This window comes from Grus americana, chromosome 8 (genome assembly GCF_028858705.1).
Source record: "Grus americana isolate bGruAme1 chromosome 8, bGruAme1.mat, whole genome shotgun sequence".
In the NCBI taxonomy this organism is placed as follows: domain Eukaryota; kingdom Metazoa; phylum Chordata; class Aves; order Gruiformes; family Gruidae; genus Grus; species Grus americana.
The window spans coordinates 16689182-16698068 of NC_072859.1; the positions used below are offsets into that span (position 1 = coordinate 16689182).

Here is an 8887-nt window from a genome sequence, read left to right on the forward strand (position 1 = left end):
CATGTAACTATGCCTCTTTCAGCACGCGCCATGGTGCGGAACGAATGGTTTACCAAGATATTTTAATGGCAGATATATTCACCTGAAAAGGTTAAGTAGTTTCTTCAGACTATAAGATTTCGCAAAAATTTGTCTATCATTTTTGGTGATTTTTCCATCCTCTGGTGATCTGTGAAAGCCTTGAGGAAACAAGGAAGGAAAATTACTTAGCGGCACAAGGAAACAATGAAACCTGGTGCACACGCACATTATATATATCTAAATGCTGTTGAAATCCATCAAAAAACCCTAAATGAGAAAACAAAGAATTGTTTTTCACATGGGTCTCAAATAGATCCTCAATAATACTTGTAATAATTATATATTTTCCAGAGAACAACATGATTCTTAAATTAATATCTCTTAAATATGACGGCATTTTAATTTCATATTTTGGGATAGATATTAAAGTGGTGTAATACATTGTTTCAAAAGGAAATATACTTTATGTCCTAATTTTGCCAGTTTAGGTGTTCCAGAATTTACTTTTTTTTTTTTTCCTAATAATGTCTTTTAGCAAAGACTCTGCTTCCAGTAGTACTACTTGTTAACATTGTAATTATTTGCAAATTTTGTATTGGCACTATTCTAGCTTCTTACCTAGAGTTTAATTCTTAGTTTCCACTGATATCAGCAGGCTCAGTGATTTCTCCCCTTTCTAAAGCCTTGATCTGCACCTTATTTCGTACAGGCAGATTTCCATGCCTCTCTGCAATTCTAGTCACATGAAGGAGACTGTGCTCTGTACCGTAACTTCCACACCTAAGATTTAAGACAGCAGTCCTGGTAAGAAAGATATAAAAAGAGAAGAAACAGTACGCTTAAATACATCAGTGCTAAAACACAGAACTAAAGCTTGCCTTGCAGATCAAGTGAGGAATTTTTTTAGGTTTTCACTTCCAGTAACACTATTCAACACCATGTACATTTTACATGATAAGCAACAATCACTCTGATTGACATACTCAAGTATCCACAAATATGAGGAGGAAAAAAAAATGAATACAAAACCCAAGGATAATTAAAAATAAAGAAAAATACAAAAATAATCCTAATCGTATATGTGATATATATGAAAAAATGCTAAGGTGAAAGAGTTTCACCATAAAAGTGTATCATGCAAACACTATAAACAGCTTTGAAGAGTCTCTTTGTGAATTGCACCAAATATATTGTCTAATTCAATAAATTGCAGGAAAATTGCATTGTAATATAGACTAATTACATCATCTTGGTTTGTTGGGTTTTTTCCCAGTGTTGCACATTTATTTTGTTGTACACATACACATTTTGCTGCAAGAATTCCACTGGGACTGCTTAAAGAGACAACATTTCAGCACCTGTTCATTTGATTTGCTGAATAACGGGTATTGCACATCTGGAGTTCCTCTGATGATGTCCTCTTTTTCTACATGAAAATTATGCCCCAGTGGAAACAGGAATCTCCCTACTGAAAGTGGGAACTTTCAGATTCAAGATATCTTGGGCAACAGCACCTGCACATATGCGGACCAAGACATTCTAGTCCAATGCCATGTTCTGCAGTGCACGAGGCAGATGTGTGCCGGACATGCTGTACTCCACCCATACGCACGGAGTGTTAGACTGGACATCTCTGATGCACTGGACGTGCCGGACATACCATGCAGCAAGTCCATGATGTTCAGAATTGAGCAAGTTTGATGCTAGTGTATACAGTCCATCTGGGCACTGAACAATCTCTTATATGTCAAGTTATCCTAGGGAAAAATACATGAGGCCAAGTGCTGGAGCAGGTAATGCTCTGCACCTTGTGTAATTAATCTTTCTTTAAAAAAAAAACCAAACATATTTCAATAAATCTCCTTTAAAACAGGCACAGTCTTTTCATCTGACTTTTGCACAGTGACTGCCCCAAAGTATTCCTGCATGTTGGGACAATAAAAAAAAAAAAATATGGACGAGAACGCAGTGCTTTATCCCCCCTGTCACCACTGTGGAAGTTACAGGAATCAAGGGTTCTCGTGATCTGATTCCTACCTACAAAAATACACAACAAAGGGAGAAGGTATCAAGTCCAGGGCAGTAAGTCCAGTTTTACTTCGAACAAACTACTTTTTTTCTTTGTGTATACAGTACTCTTTAAAGGTGATCGCAGTTTACTTTACAAATGGTTTTTAATTAGATTTTAAAAAATTAAAAGAAAAATAATTGAGGCTTATACAAGCTCTTGGCCTTACTATTATCTACTGAAGAATTGCTTGTATTTGCAATTGTACCAGTCCTCAAACACAAAGGTACCATCAAAAAGACAACAAAATTTGTCTTCAAAGTATTCCAAAAAGGATATGAAATCACGTGCAAGATCCCTATTTGGAAATTATTTCTATTATTTATTTGTCTTTGGTCAGCGTTAGTAAATCAGAAGCTGCTACGAAAACTCATGAGTGTTTCCGCATGCATAACATTTTTCTTCTTGCCAGTAATATATTAGTCATCAGTCAGCAAAATAATTAATACCATAACTTAACTCTAAGCAATTGTCTCATTATCACTGCTTAATTCACAACAACAGGAATCGACCAACTCTCTTGACACTTTAACAATGCATTAAATTCACAATAACTAATGCAAATGATCTACAATTTCCTAACATTCATTTAATCTATAATATAGGCAAGAACATTCTCTTCTTGTACTGTCAACCATAGAGAGAACAGTGTTACACATCACCTGTGGTTGATGAAAAAATGTGAGGGGTTTCTGGTTTTAAATTTTGTGTTATCACATATTTAAAAACTGTTAAAATGCAGTGCAGAAGGCGAGTTATATTGGCTATAGCTGGACTTTTAACTGTGACAGCTTTCTGCTAACATAGTTTGCTGTGCTTGACATCTTATGTATTTTTAACTAAATAGAAACAATAGAAGGAATTTCAGATTTCAAAATTTTAATATTTCATCTTGCAAGAATTATACACAAATGTACAGAAATTAAAATGCTGAGATAACTTGACCAGCCCTTGCAAACTCTACAAAGAATTCAATTTATCTCCATTGAGAGCTAGTGGAGTCATTACATTCATTTGACTTTAATAGGGTTTGGACAAATCCCCAAACCTACAGCCACAGCTGGCAGCATCCCCAAAACAACAGTCAATAAATGACATATTTTTAAATACAACTGCATAAAGAAAGGACACAAGGAAAACAAGAGGAAAAGAAAATGAAAGACAGTGTAGAGCAAAACCAGAACACATCATCTCTTCTCTTTCAATATGACCAGTTCTTTCCAACTCCAGCATGTCATCAATTCAGTGCTGGACCTTTAGAAACCAAAACAGCTCAGAAAACCATCCTCACTTTCAAGTCAGGAACCTGTCTTTACAGTGGAGGGTATCAGGTCTGACGCATTTTGTATGCTCATAAGAAGAGGATGGAGAGAGTGTAGAAGGGTGAGAAGCCTTCTTCTCAAGCCTAAGGGTGCTGAGGGCTGGGGACTGAAATCTAGAAGACGACCTGTGATGGCAGCAGCAACCCCCCAACTACCTGATTTTTAATCTGAGAGAGGAAGAAGTACGCACGGATACAAGCTGACAGATGAGACCAGACTATCTCCCTGCACAAGCAATGGCCGGTTTTCTGACAGAAGGGATCCGGGAAAGGCTAAACAAATGTGCACTTCTCCTCATCCTCCCTGCAGATCCATGGAAAGCTCAGGAAAACCCCAGTCAAAAAGCAGCGGTGAATATGTAGAGAACCCTACATCCTAACCCCCAAGTATCCTGCAAATCTCATTTTACATTATAAACAGATTTGAAGATAGATTTCCAGGAAGGTAGTATCAGACTCCAAATCTATTTTTAGTGGTATTTTTATAAAAGGCCTTATTTTAACAGGCTGTGTGGCCAGAGGCACCCAGTGACCTCCAGGACGCTCAGTACTATTAAGATGTGAAACAGTAGTCTCTTTCTCCTGGCTTTTTGAATAGCTAGAACATTAGTTTACATTATGTTACAGCGACTGCTCCCTAGGCATGCTACGTGGTAATTAGAGCAAGTTGCGATATGTAATTTTGGTGTTGTCTACTACAAGTGTTCTTGCTTCATAAAATCAGGCTCAGAACGCGCCCAAACGGTTACCAAACCTTGTGTCATCAAAGCTACACACGCCGCCACGCTGCCAGATGTAGTAGGTTAAAGCAACACCTGCTAGCAGCGTGGCTCACGCCTGTCAGAGAAAAAACATTTTTCCCTACAAATTGCTGCTTTGATTCTAAATTTAGACCCAGACAAATTTCTAAAGACAACCTCCTCCCTCCTCCCCCACTGCCAAAGGCTCTACACGGAGAACTCACCATTGCCAGAAAGAGAGAAATCTTTACAGAGTGGGAGGGAAGGATACCTTATGTATTGATTGTGTGTAAACTCACAACCGCTTTGCTCCCTGTCACTGAGGGCAGGCTTGGACACCAAAGCACACCGCTGGAAATTAAAGGGTAACGAATGGCAAACGTGAATGGGAGAAATAATTCCATTTTAGTAGAGAATTAATCTCATCATTTGAGGGATTTGGTTCCAGTTTTTTGGCTATTTAGGACAAGCAGTGTTTAAGTGTTTGCAAATGCTGTATCTTTGTATCTAAACAAATAAGACTCATTTTAAATATATATGAGAAGCGCCGTTATACCAGGAAGCACAGCACTAACTGCAATGTTAACATAAATATTACTGATGTTATTGATTACAGATACAAATCATGACTTCTAAGATTACATTCCTATAATTGTAATGACTTACAAGAACGTAAAACTGCACTTAGCCCAAAGTAATTGAAAGTAACTCCTGCTGAAAGGGACAGATTCTGCCACAGACTGGCTTTGATAACATCTTAATTCTGCCATCAAGTGAGATCAGCCAGTAGCTTATATATTTATCAGCTGCCTGCTTCTTCCTGTCCCCAGCTGATCCCCAGTGGTCTGGTCCACTGATTTAATTAAAAATCCCCTTCCTTCCCAACAGCAGAACTTTTTACAACACTTAAGATGTTGTTACTGTTCTAGAGTCTTCCAGATGCAGCTTGCATTTCTAGTATTAATGAATATTAAAGAAGAATCATTATAAACCCAGTCAGAATTCTTCAGGTTTTCACTAATCGAAGAATGCGGTACCACTCCTCTTTTTGTTTCTAAAAACACTGGAAGCATATAAATAGTTGTTTTCTGCAGAAAATCAAGTTTACTTACATAGTATGTCTTGTTTTCCTCATCCCTTCTCTTATGAAATTATAATGCAGAAACTAAGAAGAATATTTAGATACATTTAATACATGACTGAGGTTTAACAGTATAAATGGTTCCACATCACAATTTTTCCAGTAGCACAGCCTAAGAGGTTCCTGCTCTCTTCCTCACCCAACTCCTCCTACCATTTTGCTAGTTTACCCCGCAGTTGTGCTGATGCAACTGTTTGTGGAGCTGCACTCTAAGCCAAAACGAGAAAAAACGACCTCATTTAACGAAACATAGACCTATGAACAATCACTTTTGTTCATAGGTCTGTTTTTAGAATTAATAATTAGAAGGAAAAAAATAATTATTAAAAATGCCACTTAAGTCCTGAATATAAGGTGCATTGCAGCTCCATGGAAAGACTCTCTAACAGTTAATGCTAGATCACTTAAAAGTGGAATGTCAAAAAGTGAATGACCATCAGATAGCCAAAGCTGCCTACATTTCATTTCAGGGAAAAAAAGACTTTTGTTTATATTCCAATTGCAGCCTTTCCTACTGGAGACAAACTGAAACTACAAACAGAGCGAGCTTTCCTCAATTCAGTTTAGTACTCACCAGTGTAACTTTCAAAGGAGACATTCACCAGATGCACTAGTAAGCTTTTGCAGAGAATACTCACATATAAAACAGAGCACAGCAGGTTTTTCTTCAGAACATTGTCTCACAAGCAGTAAATGGAAAAAATACCATACCATTTCACAAAAACCTATTTTTTCCTATTCAAGAGTTTCAGAGTTTTCTTTTGGCCAACACTGATCAATGATTTAGAATGAGTGTGGTTTATTTCTCCTTCAGTAAAGGAGTTCAAAGCTAACTTCCTGCCTCAGTAGCAGAGGTACCAGAGACAGCCCTTATAATTACTGCACTTGCATCACTTTCTGTCAAATGACTTTTCAGGGCAAGTGCACTGCTTCCTCCCCAACCAACAGGTTACACGTTCACTTGCAGTATTATTAATTTTACAAACTGCAGAACAGTGTCCAGCGCTAGCCATTGCCTTCCTCGCAGGACTCCTATACTTCACCTGCTTCACATTATACAGCTAATGTGACCATGATGTGCTAAACTTCGGGAGTTACTGCTTTTTCATGTTAACTTTCACGTGCATGTCTGATGCTCAGACGAAGTATTCTCAAGGCACTTGACAGATTGAAATCAATCACCAAGCACGCAACGCAGTTGAATGAGTAGAGAACAATCTGCTTGCTCCATGATTCTTAGAGTTCCCAGACTGAAGTCTCCCTGGTCCAGAACATTGCCTGTACCAAGTGAGCAGGGAGTTGCCAGGATGAAAAAAACACAAATACACGTATGTCCTACTGAGAAAAGACATAATCAGCAGTGTTATATTGCAAATGGGATCTTCATGGGCTCTACTCAACTTTCACAAAGGAAAAAAAAAAAATCTGCAAAACTTTATGGCAACTAAACAGTTGCAGACTGTAGCTTCAACCTTCAAATAGTTAACCAGTCTCACCAAACTCTGACTCTTCCCTCAAGCCTTGCAATCTGCTGTGGATACTACTTGAAAGCTATAATCCTTATTCAAGCAGAATTCCCAATGAGTAAGAAGACTTTCCAGCACTTGTTCTAGGAGTTTAGAAGGCAAACTCACTGGTTAGCTTTTTAGACTCCTTGAAAATCAGAATCTTTGCTTTGCATTCAAAGAACTGTCAGATCCTCAGTTTTCTAGTCCAAAAAACAGGTACTTTCCCTGTACGCATCACTCTCATTTTTCCTCTTGTTTTTAATGACCTGCCTAACAAAAAAACACCCTTCCAACATTACTGGTTTTAGGTCAGTTTCTCATGAATTTCACCAAATAGCCTTACGGGAGAATTCTATAGAAAAAGAGGAAGTATGTATATACAGAAGAAATAACATGAAAAGGAGAACGTAAGTTGAATTTTTTTATATCACTCGCTGCTGCTGAGATTACAGGATTGTTTCTCTGAATAAAATGCCTGATAAAAAGCAGTACTTTAACACTTCTTATGGTAGGAAAAATAAGAGCAAAGGGAAGATATAAAAAAGCCTTGGGGAAAAAATCCTTCAATAAAACAATTGCCAGCTACACCCCGTGGGGCAACCTGGGATACATTCGACATCAATGACATTATTTTCACTGAAGAAGGTACAAGAGGGGAAAGATCACCACAGACAAAATTAATATTTAAATTGCCTACAGAAGTTACTGTCTTATTAATAACATAGTAGTTTATTTTCTGAGAGAGGACTGTGGTGCTTTCTTCCTCTTTCTTCTGTAATTTAGAAACTTGCATCTCTATTGTCCCTAATTATTAGTTTTATGTAGCTAAAGTGGAAAGCAAAATGATTTTTTAAAATTCATGCATCATCAACAGAACTATTAATTAAAACCTTGTTGTTTCCAAATGTCAACAATGATTATACAGTGAGATATTTTTTGTGAGGTTACTCATTTGGGTGGAAGACCTTACCATGGTAACATTGTTTTTAATAGTCTCAGCTTAAAACAACTGCAAAATTGTATGTTGCACTGATGTAAAGAAAAACAAAACATAATCTGTAGAACTGCGAGAGATGAATCTGAAACATTCATTTCAGATCCTACAATGGCAAAGGATAGCTAGAAAGTATATATTTTACTTGTAAATTATGCAGTAACCACTGGAATCCATGACTGGCACAAGTTTTTGCTAAAAATGAGAAAGAAACGTTCCGCTTCCAAGGCTGGTAGGGATACAAAAAGTCCAACTTGTTCAGGATGAACAAGAGGAAAAAAAACAGCCAGAGAAACCATGGCAGACAGATAAGAATTGCAATGCGTTTGATCTATTGTGTTTGTGCACTTGAGGTACAAGCGCGCAGCTGTCACGTTTCCTATGCTTGACAAGTCACCCCATAAAGCCATGGTGTCAAACCACTCCAAAAAGTTCCGGAGTTCATTGATCCTGATCTGTAGGCCAAGAGGAGGGCCTTGCTCCCCAGCAGATAATTTAAGGACAATAACAAACAAACTCTACTGTTTCCTAATCATAACGTGCAATATCTTACTCTTTCTAGCAAACACACATCCCATCCGAGATTAGTCCGATGGCTGAATCATCACCATCTCCCCAACAAAGACTGGATGCTGACAGAGATTTTGAAAAGAGTGCTGATCTGTCGCTCCACACTTCTTACTGAAATAAAAAGCTGAAGTATTAGAATGAATGAAAACAAGACTCGTGAAAGGCAGTGAAATATTAATATTCTTCACTTTATGCATTACTGTAGGCTAAGTGAAATTATAGTTCCGTGTGAGCATACATACCTGGATAAAGAGCATGCCTGCGTGTGCTTGCAAATTCCTGCAGGAACCTCTCCGTCAGCAGAGCCACATGACTACTTCTTCAGCATGTGTTTCTCAATTTACGAATTAATTAAAGCAGTTCGATCTCCTTTCCGCTGACAAGGCAGACGAGGGCACAGGACTGGCTCGGCACGCAGTGCTCGGGAAGCACCGGCGCTCCGTTACCCTCACCGCCACGCTCCGGCACGGGGACGCTGCGGAGCTGCAGGGACTGGGCCGGTTAGCAGGTGCGGCGGCGAAGGC

General features: G+C 38.4%; 1 protein-coding gene across 2 annotated transcripts in view; it reads right to left on the reverse strand.

Moving 5' to 3' along the window:
* TLCD4 (TLC domain containing 4) overlaps nucleotides 1–8740 on the reverse strand; it is a 38341-nt gene extending 29601 nt beyond the window's left edge. The window contains exons 1-3 of one of the 2 annotated variants that reach the window (XM_054833556.1): nucleotides 8606–8723; nucleotides 640–822; nucleotides 83–179 (exon numbers count right to left, since the gene is read on the reverse strand). The gene's annotated coding sequence lies outside the window, so the exon portion shown is untranslated. Of the gene's footprint in view, nucleotides 1–82; nucleotides 180–639; nucleotides 823–8605 lie in introns of both variants that reach the window. The other variant, XM_054833557.1, reaches the window with a different exon arrangement.
* Nucleotides 8741–8887: the final 147 nt, after the last annotated feature.